The 21,811-nt window shown below is 38.8% G+C and overlaps 1 protein-coding gene across 6 annotated transcripts in view; it reads left to right on the forward strand.

Annotated features, from left to right (window-relative positions):
- Positions 1 to 21,811, forward strand: part of LOC5573886 (calcium/calmodulin-dependent protein kinase kinase 1) — a 471,871-nt gene that overhangs the window by 225,430 nt on the left and 224,630 nt on the right. Inside the window, exon 1 of one of the 6 annotated variants that reach the window (XM_021853058.1) lies at positions 13,052 to 13,070. The exons of the other annotated variants lie outside the window; for them this stretch is intronic. The gene's annotated coding sequence lies outside the window, so the exon portion shown is untranslated. Of the gene's footprint in view, positions 1 to 13,051; positions 13,071 to 21,811 lie in introns of those variants that run through there. 6 annotated transcript variants of the gene reach the window in all.

Here is a 21,811-nt window from a genome sequence, read left to right on the forward strand (position 1 = left end):
CAGGCCTCTTTGCCAAAGAACGAAGCCTGCGGGTAATCTGTAGTGGGTTGAAAAAAAAAAATATTTTTTCTGAATACTTGCAAAAATAGAAGATTTCTCCTAATGCTTCCAAAAGAATATCCAATGTTGAAACATTGGAACATATGTCAAACGAAATTATTAATAACTTTTAACATACATCGTCACCTAACAAAATCACTACGCTTCGTTTATAACAAATTATTAAGATTTACACAAACAACTCCTTTTAGTCGTGTATTACGACTCGTAATGGTTGATTCAATTAATATGTCTTAATTAACATTCTAAGAACATCCTCCACCAGAAGCGTAACGTACCTCCATAGAACGGCCTGAGTCTTATTTACATGAAAGAAAACGCGGGACGTCTTGACTGACAAGGGAAATTAAAAATATTGTGAATTAATATCACGCAGAACGAGCTGACTTTGTGGGCGATGAGTACCAAAGTGAAGAATTCTGCAAATTCCCGGAGCGAAACATTCCTTTCATTGTAGAACATCTTACAACCAGCGGGAAAGAACTCGGCGGCGTGATGTTTTTCTTTTGTGATTTTCCTGGAGGGCTCCATGCGATTCGTTCCTTCTGATGCTGACGCGGTGTTTCTAGAAGGGTGCTGCAGAAAAGCGAAATGCTTTCATTTCTTGTCAGAATGTTCTACCTTTTGCCTCGTGGCCTTGCCACCAGCTGGTTGGTGTAAGTAATTTCAAGGATGGATGCTGTGTGGAAGTTTTTTTGGGTCGTGAGGTCATGGATTTTAAGTTGTGGTTACATCACTTATGTCGCACGTGAGGAGATATAATAAAGCTGTCTTTGGCAGTGGTATTTTTTCGTTGTCAGTAACATCAAGATCATGTGCGACCATGTGTCTCCATGGACAGACAGTGAAGGGGAGAGTGAAAACAAGTGTATGACTCTCATGAAGATAGTCAGAGCAAGCATATTTATCCAACGCGCTGTCAAAACTTGCCTAAATAGACTCTGATACAAATCCCGTTAACTGGAAGGGATACTCGTGAATAATCATGACACTATCGACATTGAACACTACTTATGATATATTTTCAATCCCAATGGGTTTCATCTGCCACCACTACACAGTGATTTTTTTTGCTGATTTTGTGATCGAAATGGAATTGCGTCTAAACCGTTGGTAGGTGAAGAACTAGCCATTCGTCAATGTGCTAAAATTCACCTTAATAAAGAAAAAAAAAAATAAACCGTTGGTTTTAGCGAAAAAGTTTGTTCAGAAAAGTTTCTTGATTTGTAAAAGCGCATCTTTTGATACTAGCAGCCAGGTGATTGAATCACCTAAAAGTGAGATACAAAAATATTCTGTCGAAGACACCAAATTTCTATCTCTTATATATTACAAGATATGTCATTTTTATGGGGCTTTCTTGGACTAATAGCATTAGTTTGGACGCAGATTGACGCACTTAGCGATTTGTGATTTTGAAAGGGATATTGATTGTTTTGTTTTAACTAGTTAAACCATAAAAATGCATTTAATTGCGGTCTTACGACTTTTTTATCATTTTCATTGCGTTATTTGACACATGCTGCATTTAGCATGGAAATGTTTTTCTTTTTTAATTTTGTTTAAGTCATAACGTTTGATCCAACTTTTAACTCTCCATAGAGCGTTACGTAATTTGTGAACGATGCCATATGGTTTAAAACATAGCAATCAATAGACCGCTTCTGGCCAAAAGTTCTTTGTGTCATTTGAAAGTCATAAAATAGCCCTTTCAAAATCGCAAATCGCTAAGTGCGTCAATCTGCGTCCAAACTAATGCTATTAAGCATAAGCATAGATGACCGTACAATTCGTAGTTGCTACTCCGTGATTAACCAGAACAATCGAAGTTGCACAGGGAATTAATGAATGGGGCTTGGGATTAGCTTACCATTCTTCAATGTGCACAAATCGAGAGCTGTGTGACTACCGTTGTTACCAGAGACCGAGATCACCTCTGCATCTCCACGGTTGTCATGGAGAGGATATTGGGTTAGTGGGATAAGGTAAAGATCTGGGAGTCACCAATGTTTGGTGATGCGATCCATGTTATAATCACGCCTAACCGGATTCGCGAAATAATTCGATAATCGCATTAAACGCCGAACAAGTGTTCGTCACTCGCCCACGCAAGAGCAAGCGACGCGATCAATAGATCAAACACTACTAGCGATCCGCGGCGTTTTTTCATTTCTCTGAGCGAACGACGCGCGACAAGTTTGATCCTGCCCCCAGGAGCAAGCGTCAAGGTCGAAGGATCAAACACTACTAACGAACCGATCACTTTTCCACCGCTTCACTACCGACGCGAGACATGTTTGATCCTGTCCTCATCACCCGCTCCCGCAGGAGCAAGTGTCAAGGTCGAAGGATCAAACACTACTAACCCCAAACTAATGCTATTAGTCCAAAAAAGCCCCATTAAAATCGATTATTCAGAAATAACTATTTTACCATAAAAGATAGCAAGTTGCAATGTTCAGCAAAAACATGTAGTTTAGGTAGATGAACAACTTTGTAGAAGGCACAAAAAATGTCAAAAATGTAAGAAAAAAAAAAATACTGAAATTAGATTTTTAAGGGTAATTTTAAGAAAAAATGACATATATTGTAATGTATAAGAGATAGAAATTTGGTGTCTTCGACAAAGTGTCTTGAATTAACATGTGCTACAACTTTGCTGAAGACACCGACCGTCTATCTTCAACAGATAAAAAAAAAAACATATTTTTTATCTCACTTTTAGGTGATTTAATCACCTGGCCGCTAGTATCAAAAGAAGCGCTTTTACAAATCAAGAAACTTCTCTGAACAAACTTTTTCGCTAAAACTAACGGTTTAGACGCTATTCTATTACGATCACAAAATCGGCAAAAAAAATCACTGTGCACTAGCCACCTGAAAAAATAAACGACCCCGAAAAGTGACTGATATTTGCACTTCAATTGCTATAATTCGAATTCGATTTTCGAACCTTAGTGCCTTCGAGAAAATGATTCGTTCGAAAATGACTGTTTACACTATTTTGTAGAACAAAGTTGCTACCGAAAACCTCACATTTTCAAAATATACTGTTTTTTGGGGGTCGTTCGTAAAATACCTCCATATTTTGGAAATGTGACTAGATACAGACTAGGTGTCTTCAACAAAGTTGTTGGCATTTAAATTATCTACAACTTTGCCGAAGACACCATATTTAAAGATAGTCATTTCAGAAATTTTAATTTTGCAGCGCCGCCAACGGCAAAGTTGCGAACTAACGCCAATATATGCGCCATATTTTTAGAAAATTTTCGTCCGAAGACACCATTCCAGAAAAAATCACATTTAAGAGTGCTACTGAATTAAGTTCACGATTTCGGCCTATCGAAATACTGTGCATCGCCACGGTGTACTGGAAAACGCATATTATCGAACTTGCATGAAACTCCGATATTTTTTCATTCATAGTTAGCTCATAGACCTAACCAAGGCTAATGTTAAGAAAAGCTTGCGTCACATTAAAAAATCTTCTATCGATTATTGTGTTTTGTACTCTCCCATATATGGGTTCATAGAACCATAATAGAGTTACTCTTATTTCGATGAATTTCATCCGCATAAGATCAATTTGACACATACCGAACCTGAATTATTCATTATCGACTTCACATTTACTGACACAATTCTTTTTCATCATTATATGAACTTACAGTGGACATCCTACCACACATCAATTTTATCAATGTTCTAAATTTCTCTTAATAATTGAAATCATTTAGATCCGTTATTCAAAAACGTTAGGAGTTTTTATAAATTATTAGAAATGTTATAAAAATAAAAATATACAATAGCATAAGAATATTATACTGCACTGCATTGTTTTATTAGAGTATGTTATTTTGACTTTTACTGGTCTTGTTTAGATAGTATTGTATAGATCAGTGGTTCTCAACCTTTTCGGAGCCTTGATCCCTTTTGAAGCTTTGCAAACATCTCTGGGCCCCCCAAAGATGGATGTTCATAAAACTCAATGTTTATGGAAATACCAAATTTCTCAAAATAATTTACTCTTTTAGTCGTCAGGCGGTTAATAATCGAAAAAAGAAAGAAAAAAAAGCACCACGCTGTTGCTGAGAATGAAAAACGAGGCTTTCTCAACTGTGTTGTACAAAATACACAAAGCGACTATTGAAGTGTTATCTGTTGTACTTGGCAGGCACTCCTACAAATTATGTATGTTATCCACAACTCGTCAATGCAATAATCCTGCTGTGATCCTTTGGAGGAGGGTTGAGTCAAGAACTTACCAAGTAGGGTGCAGAACCATTTGGGCACTTCCATGATTCACCTTGGCACGGGGGTTTTTTCTCGGCCGAATTGTCTGAAACTTTGCAATAAGAAGCGCTTCAGTGCGACGCATATTGTGACAAGATATGAGCTTTAAAAAAAACCCTACTGCCGAAGTGAATCAAAAGTGCCAAGAATGGGGTCTGGTTCCCTATTTTTGCAATAATACGATAAGGAACTTCCATAGAGGATTTTGGCATAATTTAACAATCCATGCAGGGCAAGTAGGAACAACACATTGACAGGTGGAATTTCCTCGGCCGAATTGTCTGAAACTTGGCAATAAGAAGCGCTTGAAAACAACGCATATTGCGACCAAATATGAGCTCAGTAGTTCTAAAACGCCCTGTCGAAGTGAATCAGGAGCGAAAAGAATAAAATATTTTACATGCATTCCGAATTCCGCCAACAAATCGTCAAAAATATTCCCAGGAGTTAATTGCAGATTTTATGGGTTTCTTTATAATCAACTATCTGCCGTTGAGAGAATTATCAAAAAAAAATCGTCTGGCAATCTCCGAAAACCGTGGTGCTCGTCAGTAAGCTGGTAAAAACTACCAAGGATTAAGCCGCAAATATTCCAGAAATTGTCTATGCATTCTTGCAGAAACTATTATTGTTTTTAGTTGTCATGATACCACTGGATAGAATTTGAATGGATGTTGAGTAATTCAAGCTGACTTGCAATCCTTAACTGACAGGAACACATTCAAGGTACTTCTCAGTATTTTCACAGTTGAAAGAAGCAAAATAGATTTCAATTTAAAAATACTTCACAGATCAAATATTTGCAACTCGGTTATAATGTTCTGTTATAAACCAGGTTAGATTAAAGATTCCTCACATTTATTCATCAATCAAGAGAAGCGACCTTTGCTCTCTATGGCTTCGCGGACCTCCTGAGAACTCTTCACGGCCCCCTAGGAGTCCGCGAACCACCGGTTGAGAACTCCTGGTATAGATTTTATGAAAGAGTGTAAGGTACAGAAAAATGTTGCATTCGCTGGACGGGTGTACATTCTAGAAACTCACAGCATTAACGCATCATCATAGTAAATTTATTTGGCTAAAACTAAAAACTAAAATTTATGTTTCCATGTTAGTTATTATGTATCCAAAAGAAAACCAAACACATATTTTACTTAAAAAGTGGTTCCTCGAGTCTTCTTTAATATTTTCTTTATCAGAAACAGTGCGCTTCATACACAATATAAGAGAACAGCACACAACCAAATCTAAAACAAGTGTTTCTAGTCAAAATATCGCTATTCGGTTTGGTGCCAATAATATTAAAATTTATATTTCTTTTCTAAACTTTCAGAGATATATATGTCTAGAAGGGTTTGTGCGGAATAAATTTAATCAGATCGGCATAATTCATTGCATTGGCTTTGATTTTAGCTGTAAATTATTTTGCTTCCCGGTCTTCGGCAATGTTCTTCATAGTAAAATATTATACCCTGCGAGGTTTGAGTTTAAATTTCTATAGAATTCAATGGGTATGACACCTTCAAGCGCAATATTGAACAACAGGCACGAAAGCCCATCGCCCTGTCGTAGTCCCCGCCGAGACTCGAACGAACTGGAGTGTTCGCCCGAGATCTTTGCACACCGTTCATCGTTGCTCTTATCAATCTTGTGAGCTTCCCGGGAAAACTTTTCTCATCCATGATCTTCCATAGCTCTACACGGTCGATACTGTCGTATGCCGCCTTGAAATCTATGAACAGTTGGTTCGTAGGGATCTGGTACTCACGGCATTTCTGGAGGATTTGCCGCACGGAAAAGATCTGGTCCGTTGTCGAGCGGCCGTCGATGAAACCTGCTTGATAACTTCCCACGAACTCGTTTGCTATAGGTGATAGACGACGGAAGAGAATCTAGGATAACGATAATTTTCACACTCCAGTTTGTCGCCCTATTTGTAGATAGGGCATATAACGCCTTGCTTCCACTCCTTCGGTAGCTGTTCCGGTTCCCAGATTCTGACTATCAGCCGATGCAGACAAGCGGCCAACCTGTCCGAGCCCATCTTGATGAGTTCGGCTCCGATACCATCCTTGCCAGTGGCTTTGTTGTTCTTGAGCTGTTGAATGGCATCCTTAACTTCCCCAATCGTGGGAGCTGGTTGGTTTCCACTGTCCGCTGTGCTGACGTAGCCATTGCTTTCGCTGTCCTGACCTTCTATGCCTGTGTTATCTGTGCCATTCAGTTGTTTATCGTAGTGCTACTTCCACCATTCGATTACCTCGCGTCCGTCCGTCAACATGCTCCCATCCTTATCCCGGCACATCTCAGCTCGCGGCACGAAGCCTTTGTGGGATGTATTAAGCTTCTGATAGAATTTCCAGGTTTTTTTTTGCGAACGGTAGCGCAACTCCATCTCTTGGCATTCCACCGCTTCCAGGCGGCGCTTTTTGTCCCGGAATGGACGTGATCTCCAGATGTACCGATACGGGATGCTGTGCTGGAAATAGGTGCTACGAATGGCCATGTTAATGGAGGCGGCAAAATCTATCAGTCGTAGGCCGTTCTCGTTCGTCAGCCGATGGGCTCAGAACTTTCCAATCGTCGGTCTGAACTTCTCCTCCTGGCCAACATGAGCGTTCAAATCTCCTATGATGATCTTGACGTCGTGTCTTGGGCAGCAGTCGAACTCACGTTCGAGCTGCGCGTAAAATGCGTCCATGTGGTCATCAGTGCTTCCGGAGTGTGGGCTATGCACGTTGATTATGCTGAAGTTAAAGAATCGGCCTTTGATTCTTAACTTGCACATTCTTTCGTTGATCGGTCACCACCCTATCACGCGCCTTTGCATAACACCCATCACTATAAAAGCTGTTCTCCGCTCACGTGTGTTGCCGCAGCTCTGGTAGATGGTTTGATTACCTCTAAACGTTCGCGCCATCGAACCTGTCCAGCACACCTCCTACAGCGCTACGATGTCGAATCCACGGATCTGCAGTACATCGGAGATATGCGTGTGCTTCCGATGAAGTTGAGAGATTTGCAGTTCCACGTATCGAGTTTCCAATCGCAAGTCCATTTCCGTCGCTGTGGCCTTTGCCGATTGTTCCGTACCGTATTTATTTATTTATTTATTTATTTGTTCATACCTCAACTCTATTCTCTCGTTGACGTTCCTGTGCTGATGTGATTTTACGATTGGCTTGCAGGACCTGACACCAACCCCCTAGATTTCGGAGGACCATAGCGCGCAGTTTAGCTTAGAGTCCTTCTCCGGCACTCGGACGATGATCAGCAGCCCCTGACATGGGGAACAGACGCTGTTATGAGCCGCTTCTAACATGGTGTACAAACGCTCAAGTTTTGCAGAAGCCAAAGCAAAAGCAAACCCCCCCTTCCCTGTCAGCATAGACCAAAGTTCCCACCGGTGGTATGTTACCCGATCTTCCCTAAGGTACGAGTACCCGGCCAGTACCACGAGGAGGTAGGGATAGGAGTTGCTGGGCAAGAGGCTAAGGACCGCATTTACCGCGCCTGCTCTTACTTATACATAACTTTATCAAGATTTTTGTAATTTTTTTCTAATGAACAGTCAGAAACTATCTGATTCAGTCGATTTATTGGATTTATTATTATGAGCATCAAAATGCAGAAGCTTCGTGTGAAGTATTTTAAGAGCATACATTGAAAATGGTTTCCTGCGAGACAAGCGAACAAACAACGGTTGGCTATGGTGGAAAATATTGTGTTCAAATTGAGAGATCAAAATGTTCGAGGGCGGACTCAGGTTATAGGGTTTCAGTGCTAGTAATGGACCCCTTAGTAGCTGAGATTCATTCTCGAAGCTTTTTTGCAATGATATTTTAGATGGATATACGTTTTGTGCAGCCTTTCAACAAGATCCATGTCTTTACTTCATAGTGCGCTTTTAAAACACACAAAAACATTCAATTTAGCCAGCGAAATACTCATTTGGAAAACTGATGTCCTTATGCCTAACATGGGCCCTCCCGGGGTCCATAATAGGATTGTTTACAAATTTGACGTTTCCTATTCTGGACCCTCCATTTAATTCCCATGTAATTCGGCTCGCTGCCTATTATGGATCCACCTGGAAATGCCTATTATGGACACTCTTGTGTGGTTTCATTTACAGAACTGTTCAAATTTCTGTATTTATGCACCTTAGACCAAATATTTTGCCTGAAACTGCTGACTAACAATGCAATCAAAGTTCCCCCGGTGGATTTTCATTGGAATAAGATTGCTTTGAGTGTTAATTTTATGTTTTTCTGTAGGGGGTCCATAATACGCACAGGGTCCATAACCGGCATCGACTCCCTAATTACGTTTTAAATCGAAACTAATTTTGTAACAGCTTTTGTTATTATAACTGATTTTGTTTTAATTTTACAAAAACAAAAACATTAGGTTTTGACAGATTTCCTATGTATTTTATGATTGAATCATTTTCGGCGGCATAAACGTGAGCAAATAATTTTACATCAAAATCTCATGCGTGAGTTTTGCTCTCTCACGATTGAGTTCTCTCGAAATTTGAGTGTAAGTCTACCAATAATGGACAGCAACCAATCTTCTCTATGAGTTCACTATGTTGCATGGATACGCTTATGAATTGATAAAATCGTCGAAAAAGTTTACGACTTAAGCAAAATAGTTTAACATTGTTGAATTTCACCGGAAAATTAAAGGAAAATATTTGAGTTTATCTTCCAACTCTTGGGCGATTTGACATCGTTCGGCAATGAATTCAACTTGGATCGTTCCAGAAATAATTCAATAAGTCGGCCAGTATGATGAAGTTTCGTGCCTGCTGTTCAACGTTGCGCTATAGGGGGCCGTCCATAAATGACGTAGCATTTTTTTACTGATTTTTTACACCCCCTCCCCCCTCGTAGTATTTCGTCACAAATGCTGTAACCCCCCCTTGGAAAATACGTAGCATATCAAGCAACCCCCCCCCCCCCCTACAATTTTTTTTATTTGTTTTCCTTAGCAATTGGATTAAAACAAAAAATTGGAATTCAGAAGTTCAATACAGATTTTGATATTAATTACTGACTGAAACGTAAGGATAATCTAACGAATAAATGTTTGATTTGCAGTAGCGCTCAAAAGTAATTTGGGATACAGTTTTAAATGAACTTTTTTTTCTGTTTAAGTTGTTGGCTAAATTGTATTTGTTTTGCTGTTGTTACCATGAAAAAATAGTTTACAGCTGAAAATATAGAAAAAATCTAAAATCTTTGATTGGATTGATGACGCTAACAGTAACGAGTTAGGGTACAATAGGTTTTATAATGTGTTGAAAAGACTGTTAGGAAACAGATTTAAACGAAAATAATCAAGATAAAATATATTTAATTTGAAATGGATATTCGTCATTATTATTCAAATTCAAATTTGGGGCCTTCCTTAGCCGAGTGGTTAGAGTCCGCGGCTACAAAGCAAAGCCATGCTGAAGGTGTCTGGGTTCGATTCCCGCTCGGTCCAGGATCTTTTCGTAATGGAAATTTCCTTCACTTCCCTGGGCATCGTACCTGCCACACGATATACGAATGCGAAAATGGCAACTTTGGCATAGAAAGCTCTCAGTTAATAACTGTGGAAGTGCTCATAAGAACACTAAGCTGAGAAGCAGGCTCTGTCCCAGTGGGGACGTTAATGCCAAGAAGAAGAAGATTAAAATTCAAATCCATTCAGCAATCAGGTTCCAGATGTAGAAAAGATTACACTTGTAATATTTGGAATGATCAAAAAATCTTAGCGATTAATATACAAGTTATTCAACTTAATAGTTCCCCATATTGAAATAAACTTACACAACCTATAACGAAACAGTTAAGTACTAAAAATAATCTTTCTTCAAATTACCGAGTTAGTAAGAAAATTGAATGATAGAACAATTTCGATAACACTCGAATCTGTTGTCCAGGTTTTTCCATCAAGTTTATTCAGGCTATTCCATCAAGAGCACTAATATATCAAAACAAATCGATGAGTTGATTGGGTGGAGATCTTCTGCAACATTGAAAGCATAATTCACGGAATGAATATCTTGTTTTATTGTAATATTTGCCAAAGCGAACATATGTTTTTTTAAAGAAATAAGCTGTAACAGAAAATAGAATGAAACTAAAACTTCCTTTCCAAGTCGTTAAACCCTTGAGTTGCAATTAATTTATTTATTTTTCATTTTATATATTTATAAATTAATTTATTAATATAGGCATTTAAGGTTCACATAATTATTTAAAGCATTAAACAAATCTGTTTGATTGCACTACAGAAAATTTAAAATTTCTTAGTATTTTTTTCAATTTTGTCATATGAATGTTTTGAAGCTGAATCATCATTTTAGAACCCAACTTTAGTCAACCAAAGAAAAAAGAAGTTTGATAAAAAAATTGTATGCCATTTTTTTCAGCGCCTCTCATTTTACCGACGTGATTCAAAATGCTACGTCCACTAGTTAGGACCCCTCCCTCCCCCTCATCACACATCGTCACAAATTCGTGAAGACCCCCCCTGCCCCCTAAAAAGCTACGTCATTTATGGACGACCCCTAGGTTGTCATGCGAAAAGCCGAGTTCGACAACCGTGTCAAAGTTTTCACTAGATCCAGTGTTTGTGTTTGCTTGGCAGAATATCAGAATCGAAGGCAGTTCTGTTCGCTCGCCTGAAACGTTGAACGACAAAATTTGGATACGAATCCTCATATTTGATGTTTTAACTGTGTTTTATCATTGAAATCTATTTGCAAATCTAATATCTTCATGGAGCTATTAGATGGTGTTCCCCCAAAGCGCTGGATTTGTGACCCATTCACACAAGCGCCGGCACCAAATGGTTATCACGATTTATGTTATCGATGGCTTAAACTATGCGAGTATGTTGACTAGAATGCTGATGAACGCACGGTGGTAATATTCCATACAATCCACCTCTTCATGGTTTATAGAAGCTGCGTGGATGGTGAACGAAATGTGTTTGTGTGATTATGGTGCGATTTCGTTAAAGCATCATGTGAGTACTAGCGTAAGCATGAGCTGACCCGATCATATAACAAAATTATAACACGTTTCTATCAACGAAAGTTGAAAATAACAGATGTTGATATAATTTTGTTATCAAGATGCCTTTTTTTCTTGTTTTTGTAGCACATTTCTGAAAAAATGTTATATTTTTGACATTGCACTTATAACTTTGCTGTAAATAACATCCGAAGTTAAGAGCAGTAACATGATTTGCAATAATGTTGTTAGTTTGTAACAAGGATTCATTCTGTAATCATTTTGTTATAATCATTATAGGTTGTGTTATATTTTTGTTTTATTCGGTGCAACTTTTATTAGAATTTCTGTTATTTCAACTACTAACGGTACATGTGTCATATCAACCAGTGATATTAAAATATCATGGGAACACATGCTGTTATAATTTTGTTTCTTTCGTCTGTTCGGTAAAGCACCGCTGGTGCCAGTCGTCTGCAGGCAAAGCTCGGTGAATCCACGCGCGGCTTTTCTGTTCCAAGCTGCCCACAATTGCCACTTTCACATGGGCCTGCCGGCAAACGAGAGCGTAAGTGTTTATTTTGGCAGTTGTTCGTTATATTTCTTGGGGCGTGAGGTGCACACGTAGCCTGCCGCTGCACGACATTGCACACTGGTTCAGGACACGAAAAATGTGAGTTTTTTAGTTCTCGATGCCATTGCACACATTTTTCGTGTTACGAACCAGTGTGCATCGGCCAATATGAGTAGCAGGAGCTGACTGTGGCTGCAGGTGCGGCTCTCGGTTAGCTGATAATAATCGGAAATATTTGCGGCACATACACGAACTACGATGACGGCGTCCCACCGAAAAGCCCTCCGCCGGCAGCAACTGATGTTGATTATCAACAAATCCGTGCTGCGCACAAATCAGATTATTTATTCGATAGGTGGCACATTTTGATTGCCCACCATTATGTGGCGATTTGCGTGAAGGGATTGTAAATTATGCTTTAACGTTGGGGAAAGCCTTAATTATATGCGATTACGTTGTTGTTGAATTCATGCTGGGCAAAGAAGTTAACTTGGGTACTTCACTGCTTCGATAACACTCTGCAAATATCAGCACGCCACAAGTTTCTTTGAAGTGTTTTGTAGGGTCGACTCAAGGTCGTGAAACACCCGAGCAAAATTTTTAAATATATTCCATATATGCATGTGAAAGTGCATCTCATTATCGAGTTTCGACAAATTAGTTCCTCCCCCCATCCTAATGTAAATCATGGAGGAGTCAAAGTAGTTCTGGACCGCATTTTATGTAAGTTCTCAGTTTAAGATTAATATTTTTATCCCAGCATGTATTTTATAGTTTTTAGTGTACTACAATATGTAGAACTTGTGAGTTTCAGTTTCAGTCGTGATTAGTTTCTTACATCAAATTTTATTATCATGTACCTACTTACACTTTATTAGCAAGATTGTCAGCTCGTAGCTGTTAGTCTTTAGATTTTGCTCGGGCTCCCATCCGAATCGACACGGATGAATTAACTCATTTTGGTTAATTTGGCAGCTCCGAAAATAGCCTCAAGCTTCTAATACTGAATTCAATATGAGATTGCTATATTTAGTGATGATCAATAACCTATGTGCTAATTGCGTGTTTTATTATTTCTTTATTTCAGGTACCCGCTAAATAGGACTTGGGTGGTAACGTACATTAAGGTAACACGAGAGTCCATATTATTGTTTATGTATTTTTTGTCTGGTTCCAATCAATCGCATCAAAAGTTTTGATTTTGATTCAAAACTATGAGGAAGCGTCTCTCGATATTCGAAGTTCTCAAAACTGCCCTTGAGATTTATTCATTCAATCTAACAGCGCAACTTAGACTTCAAAGTTGGTTCACTGGACCAAAACAAGTTCAAATTTATCCATTAGGTCTAAAAGTAAGATTTTGAAATAGACTTTCTAGGAATAGTTATAAGCCTTTTCATAAATCAGGCTCGCAGCCTGAAGAAGACGAACTACTAGCTGAAATATTGGGTAAGACGACTTAACTGGTAGACGACTACCATTCCAAAGTAAATTATGGGGGTGCCCAAGTAGCCCCTTACCCTATAGCCCTATACACCGGTACGAGGGCCACCGCTTAATTGAATGTCTCTTATCTCTCTGGAAGCAGCGATTACCGCGTATTATGACGAGTGAACGAACGCTTCAATTTAGCCATTTCCTTCTGGGTGTTTCAATAACAATTTGCAATTAATCAATCATCATTGTATGGTTTTCAAATTACTGCCCGCCAGCATTATTATCCGTTCGGCTGGAAACTGTCACACCCTCTCCCAGTCTCGTCGCCGCCGCGGAGATGGGGCCGATGCGATGTCCATGGCATATGCACGCTGCCGTCAGTATGTTTTACGTAAAACCGATTCCAGGCACAGGGCATCTCATCGGCTGTGCCCTAAGATCGCGCGTCCGGCTACCTGTTCAATTTAATTACGAGATACATGCCTCATCAGCCGGTCTGGTTTGGCGCACTGCATCGAACCGCTGCTACTAGCATCTCTTGTGGAATGACGCTGCTGAAGTTTGGGCTAAATGGAGCAATCAGTACGGCTAATTGACGCGCAGAACTCGTTTTGATCACTTACATTACGGTAAACATGTGGCGGCCGACCGTCAGAGCGATGCTTTGTTGTGTAGCGGCCATATGAACCGTTTTGTCGCAAACTGTAAACGTAGTAGCTCGTACACGGAAATGGTTGGTGAGGATCGATAAAGATCGATTCAGATATCCCCAACATAAGTTAAGAGAGCAAATAATACAAGGAGTAATGCGACAATTCGCATTCCGACATGGGCATTCGACCACTCACTAACTTTTACGTGTAACAAATTTTGTTCTTTCCAACAAATCTGAAAGTTATTCTACTGGCCTTGCTCTTCTAGACATAGAAGAAGCATTCGACAGTGTTTGGTATGAAGGCATTATTGTAAAATTGAAATACTTTAATTTTCCAAAATTCATTGTTAAAATAATTCAAAGTTATCAGTCAAATCGTACACTTCAGGTTTGTTATCAAAACTACATGTCTGAAAGACTTCCTGTAAGAGCTGGTGTTCCTCAAGGCAGCATTTTGGGACAAATATTATGCAATATTTTCACATCTGATTTACCGGAGTTACCCCAGGGATGTGGGATCATTGTTTTCGGATGACACAGGCCTCTCCGCCAAAGGACGAAGTCTGCGTGTCATCTGTAGTCGATTGCAAAAAAGTTTGGATATTTTTTCTTCATACTTGCAAAAATGGAAGATTTCTCCTAATGCTTCCAAAACTCAACTAATAATATTCCCACATAAACCAAAAGCTCTTTATTTGAAACCTTCAAGTAGACGCACGGCGTGTCTGGTAGAACAATATTATCACAAAAAATAGGCATCGCTAAATCTTTCACCATTCGAAAATATAGGTTTTTAGCTTTCATTTGACGTGTTCCCCAAAAAAATCAACCGAGGGATCCCGAACATATTTTTTTATTTTAAATTTTTGTTCCATAAAGTACACTATTTTTATATGTTATCATGGTAAAAGGCAGTTTTTTTTTCTTTCAAGCTCAATGGTTGCCTAAATTTCAAAAGAAAGTTGATAGAAGAAAGATATATACATTTATAAGGTTTAATCACCGCATGACTTTAATATTATGAAAATTTATTGGCTTTTTTCGGTGAATGCAATACCTATACTCAGAGTGAAAGGGAGTAACGAAAGTAATGAAATGACAAGATGGACAGAATCGCAAGCGAGCGACGAGAGAAATGAATAGAAGTTGAAATTTGTTTTGACAGAGGGCCATATGTGTGAACAACACAATCGAAACGACAAATCGTTGCCTAACGTCGTGGTCTTGAACGGCTAGATGTTGCAGTGTTGGCCACTACTAACACTAGACAGGCAAAATTTGCCGCATCGACCTGTTAACTATATGGACTTATGCACGGATTCACTATTTGACGTTTTAGGAGTGCCGTGTTATTTATGTGACCATGGAAACCAGTGAATTCGGCACCGCTCAAGCGTCAAATTAGTGAACTCTTGCATCGCTCCATAGTTCGGCGTATGTAACAGTTCTATCGATCGTTGGCATATTTTCGGAGATTGATACGAAAGTGACGTTACTTTTCGCGTCTAATTTCGTATACCCCTAATTTGCCCAAGCGATCGCTTGCGATTCTATTTATCTTGTCATTTCATTACTTTCGTTACTCCCTTTCACTCTGAGTATAAGTTTTACATTCACCGAAAAAAGCCAATACATTCTCATAATATTAAAGATATATTAGGTTCTATGTTGTAATGGACAAAACTGTCCTTTGTGATCTTGTGTATTTAATGAGCTATAGGATACTTATTCGTACAGTGGAAGTACACAGTCAGTTGAGTTCGGCTAATTTTAATTTTTTACCAAGATCTGCACAGCCGAGTTGTCAACAAATGAACTTCAACTAATATGTCAGCAAAAAATCAAGTTGTTTTAAAGCAGCACCTTTGGCTGCCGTTGACCGGAGATGTCAGCAAACGACCAAGATTTGCACAGAGAGATCGGCTTTCTGATTCAAGTCAGCTTGCTTATTTGAGTGTTTATTTACTTCTAGCGTATAACTGTTTCTTGTCATGGTTAGAATACATGACTTTCTTCTTCTTCTGTCTTCCTCTATTGGGACAAAGCCAGCTTGTTAGTTCTTCGGATACTTATTAACTGAGAATTTGTTTCGCCAATCGTTCATTAATGTGTTTATATATTGTATGTAAGAAAAATATTCTCAACCCGGTGATATCAAACCAACTATCCTGAAAAAAAATACGTGATTCATAACAATTTTACATAGCTTTTGCTTCAATTACATATTCCTGTGTCAAATTCCGTACAACGATTGATATGAATTATAGCTCTTGTAAACCATTTTTACACATCAATGAAACTTGCTACTGAGTTGATATGCTCATCTTTTTCACAATTAATATGATACACGAAGATGCTTGATTTACTTATTTGGTAGTGCAAAATAAGTGATGAGAAATAAATCCATCAGTCGATTGAAAACTGTGTTTTTTTTTATTTTGTATAATGGTTGATGTGCTATGATAGCCTGGGACAATGGAACATATAAGTAAATCTTCCAAGAAAATTTTCAATTCAAAATATAATATATTTATTATTTGTCTTCTTCTTCTTGGCACTAACGTCATCACTGTGACTGAGCCTGCTTCTCAGCTTAATGTTCTTTTGAGCACTTCCACAGTTATTAACTAAGAGCTTTCTTTGCCAAAGTTGTCATTTTCGCTTCAGTATATCGTGTGGCAGGTCGATGCCCAGGGAAGACAAGGAAATTTCCATTACGAAAAGATCCTGGGCCGACCGAGATTCGAACCCAGACACCTTCAGCATGGCTTTGCTTTGTAGCCGCGGACTCTAACCACTCAGCTAAAGAAGGCCCATATCGTGATAGCATATTGGTGATGGGTGCACGAACGGAAAGGTATCTTTTAGAGACATTGAAACTTTTGGAAGAAAGTCTTATAAATCAACTTAAACTTGCAGTAACCCTACTCTGTGGGGCAAGTGGAGCACATGAAATTCAACTTGTTAATCTACCTCATAATCAGGGTAGACAATCGTCACCGTCAAATGGAAAAAGTCGTCGACGAAACTAAAAATATAATCTTCATCGTCACTCAACCAGCGTTGGATGACGATTTGCTGCAGTGGTCCGCCACAAAGGCTCGGCGTCATGACGAATAAATAAGCCTCCTTCGTTATGGTCGAAGCTTCGTTCGGGAGCTCTGAGCAATAGAAGTAATAAACCATAGAAGAAGAATGTCGCTGGCGTCGCAGTAGGAACATCTCTTGCTGGCGGAGATAGGCGGGGCTATAAATATCAACACGAAAATGTATGAAGTTTGACACTTATGTACCCAACATGTTTCTGAGCGAGAACAAAGGGAACACCAGCGACATTATTCTTCTATGGTTTATTATTTCTATTCTCTGAGCCGACTAAAATTATGAACCGTGGCGTCGATAGATTATGAGCCTTTTTTAAAAAAATAAAACAAAAACAAAAAACAAAACGTGTCCGGAATTAAACAAACGATCCCTGAATCGTCAACGTCACGCGCTTACCATCAGAGCTATTGTTGAAGCTTGAGGAGTACGGGTTAAATCGCCAATACAAGCAATTCTGGGATGGCATTCGCCGTTTTGTGCATAGCAAGCGAATATACAATAAACGCCTCCTTCGTTTGAGAAAGGAGAGCGATCGGAATGAAGACAAAGTTGTTCGTTGATGATTTTGGATTGACGTTCGTCGTGCATTCTTTCGTCAATGACGAGACGACGACCTGCCAGAGTTATTATACTGGATGACGATGTCTTTTTTTATTTCGTTATCGCACTGTGACGAATCTGACGATTGCCTGCCCTGCTCATAATACTTACCAATCACATAATTAACCATATTTTTAAGCAGCCTACGTTTTCTTTATTACTGCAATTGTTCCCAAACAGCAATCATATTTCCGCAAACTTAAACGACTCTCCAGAAAGTAGATTTCCTATTGTTTGAAAATACTTATATTGGCTTATACGTTAAATTTTTCATGTGAAGTTCACATTAGATTCATAAGTATTCCTGTTTCAGTTTTAATTTGTATATAAATAGTTCAATGTTTGTTTACTCACGTTTAGTGTTCCCGCCTAGTTCGTTAAGTCCGGAAATTGGTATTCATGCGGTAGTTTTGGAAATCTATTTAGGTTGCATTCATGAATTATTTATATGTATATATTTAGGGAAATAAAAGTAAACCGGGTTACCTTGCTTGATGATCTGAACTGCTTACGAAAAACTGGAACTTATGCTTACTAACTAAGATTTAGTTCTGCTATAGATATGATTTTTGTTTATCCTACAAAACAGCACAGATTCAATTAATTTTCGTTACCTTTTATATGCCACTATTTCAGAAAAGTCAAATTAGATGAAATAGACCGGAATGCGATAACTAACGTTAGTTCTTATGCTGTCAATTACAAAATATATGATCACCAATATGTTCACTTACTTTGCAAATTTAATTAGTTTAATTTAGACTTCAAGTAAATATAAACACCTCAATGAGTCTGTTGGTTTTGTTCCGCTTTCTGGAATTCCTTACAGCGCGCACACCTACTCAGATAGCAATGCGAACATATACTAAGGTGTGGAAGAAAAGATTATTAGTATTAGTAAAAAGAATAAAACGTAAACAAAAATAACTACGTCACTAATTTACACGGTTTCTTGTGGGAGCTCACTTCCATATAAAGAATGCATATGTGTTCAAAATGATAGCTGTAAATTTCATAAGTAATAAAAAAAACTTTTTTTTCGTTGGGATTTGAACCACTGCGACTATTAGTTGATCTATTGTGGTATACCCCTGTTTACTATCGCAACGTGCTCAGTACGGAGAGTTAGCATTCAGGATAACTGCCATTATCTGATGATGCGAGGTATCCCAATCCGGAAGGACCTTTAAAATAAATTCAACTACTACACTAGGGTTCTGTAACCAAATTTCAAAAGGATTTAGAATGCCCTTGTTGAAATATTTTTATCTACTTGCAAATAATGCTGGACAGTCACAAAGCAGATGTAGAGAGGTCTCTTTTTCATAGCCACAAAACCGACAGACATCATTATGACTTCGACTTATCTTTTTCAAATGATATCTTGCCGGGCAGTGTCCCGTAAGTAGCCCAATAAATATTCTTAGTGTTCGGACTGAACTTTTTAGTAGCGAGACCACATAACTGTAGTATCAAGGCAACTTTCGCTGGAATATATTTTGTTGTTAGATTACATATGCATTCATATACATATATTATAGATTACTTACAAATTTTCAGTTTTTGCTCATTCACGGATTCCTCTCGGATTCCTCTCGGATTCCTCTCCTGCATTTACTTTAAGGGTTAATCTTCTTGCTGTGGGCTATAATTTCATGTCATTTTTAACAATTATAACTATGAACTATTAATCACATTTACTCACTTTTGTAGGTTTGCTTTATCTTTAATTTGTAAGCCGTTAGCTTAGTTTGAATTAATAGATGCTGTGTAAATGTAAACATTGTCAATTTTAATAAGTAGTCATAATTTTGTTTTCTAGTTCTACAACGGGAAAGGCTCTCTATCTGCCTCAATTACTAATATTGCGCAGTTTAAGCCATCGAAGTTGAATTCGAGCATGAGCATGAGCATAGATGACCGTACAATTCGTAGTTGCTACTCCGTGATTGACCAGAACAATCGAAGTTGCACAGGGAATTAATGAATGGGGCTTGGGATTAGCTTACCATTCTTCAATGTGCACAAATCGAGAGCTCAAAATTTAAAAATCAATAACGGCGCCGGCCACGTCCATACGGTCGGGGAAGGGAAGGAATGTTAGTTAGACAACCGTTGCTTCTAGAGACCGAGTATACCTCTGCATCTCCACAGTTGTCATGGAAAGGATATTGGGTTAGTGGGATAAGGTAAAGATCTGGGAGTCACCAGTGGTTGGTGATGCGATCCATGATATAATCACGCCTAATCGGATTCGCGATATAATTCGATAATCAACAAGTGTTCATCACTCGCCCACGCAAAAGCAAGCAACGCGATCAATAGATCAAACCCTACTAATGATCCGCGGCGCTTCGTCATTTCATTATACGACCGATGCGCGACATATTTGATGTTGCCCCCATCACCCGCCCCCGCAGGAGCAAGCATCAAGGTCAGAAGATCAAACACAACTAACCGATCACGTCACTTTTCACTTATCTCGACCGACGCGCGACATGTTTGATCTTGCCCTCATCGCCAGCCTCGCAGAAGCAAGCGTCAAGGTCGGAAGATCAAACACAACTCTTAAGCCATCGAAGTTGAATTCGATGGCTTAAACTTCAATATTATAAAGAATTATAAATCCAGATCATTCAATTTCTTCTTCTCTGCTTATGACTCAGCTCAATCGCTGTTTCTCGAACTGTCAAACTGACATAACGGGAGGGAAGTCAGGTACAGAAAGCACAACATGGGAGTCTGGCCAAGGCTAGGGTTGTTCGCCGTTACACTTATGGTGGTAAGCTCCATCGAAGTTAATACGCCAATCGCGTATTATCCTCGATTTAACTATAGTAAAATAGTAAAATCGAGGAAAATACGCGATTGGCGTATTAACTTCGATGGAGCTTACCACCATTAGTGATTTTTAAAATTTAAATTCAAGATTTTTTCCGTTATTTATGTGTTTGGGGTTATGAAGAGTTTTGATTGCCTTATTTTTTTTATAGCTTTCCAATTTAACTGAATCATATTGTCCTTCCATTGCTTTAATTCCAATTGTGTTACACATTTAGATATTCCACAGAAAGATTCTGGTCCTACTTCTGAAAACTTGCGCCTTGTGTGGCAAGTAAATCGAACAATCAGATGCCCAGAAAGATTGCCTTCTAGAAAAATGGTAGCTCTTCACAGCTTTAGCGCATTCCTTTCAGCTTACATTTGCACGTATTGATGGAATGGAAACTTATAAAGAACTGCCTCTGCCTTCACGTTGTAATTTTGCTAACTTTTGTTGGGATGTAATTTGATTTGTTTTAGGCCACCAAACAAATGAGGCGTAAACAATTCTGGGTCTTACATAAATCGTAAATGGTACGAAAACAAATGAGCTTACAAATAGAACCAACATTACAATTGTGTCTCATGTGTGAAGAATAAATGTTGCAATTTAAATTGAACAAAGCGAATTCCGACGGCATCCACATGTATATTTGGTCCCATACTTTAATGCAAAAACTCGCCGAAACCAAGGTACCCTCGTGGAACGTTATCACACATATGCGGCATAAATTATAGGGGCCACGAATCTGTTTTACGCGCTGTAGCATCGCATTATCACCACGTTGTTCGCTGCTGCTCTGCTCATAGAAGCATAACTGTCCTATGAGGAAAAAGTTGACAATGAGAAAACAACGCTCAAAGTTTAAAGTTTGTCTTCGAATACAAATGTTCATAATTTTCTAGTACTGCATGGGATATTCATTCACAGCAGATATATTTCATTGACCATTATTTATTTTTTGCAGTTGTTATTGGTAATGAATGTTTATGTGGTGACTGTTATCCATATTTGAAGCATATATTGAAACATAAGTACTGCAACGAATAATGGTGTCGATTCAAACATCCGTATGGGACAGTCATGCTTTTACGTACCACCGCCGTTGCTCTTATTAATTGTGTCGGAAGAGAACCGCTGGCACTGCGCCCGGGGGGGGATGGCTGAATTCCCAAGCACCCTTTTGAACATGAAATTTAATTAAGTTTATGTGGTTGACGCGCTTTATTTCGTTTACACGTCCTGGC

Source organism: Aedes aegypti, chromosome 3, assembly GCF_002204515.2.
Source record: "Aedes aegypti strain LVP_AGWG chromosome 3, AaegL5.0 Primary Assembly, whole genome shotgun sequence".
In the NCBI taxonomy this organism is placed as follows: domain Eukaryota; kingdom Metazoa; phylum Arthropoda; class Insecta; order Diptera; family Culicidae; genus Aedes; species Aedes aegypti.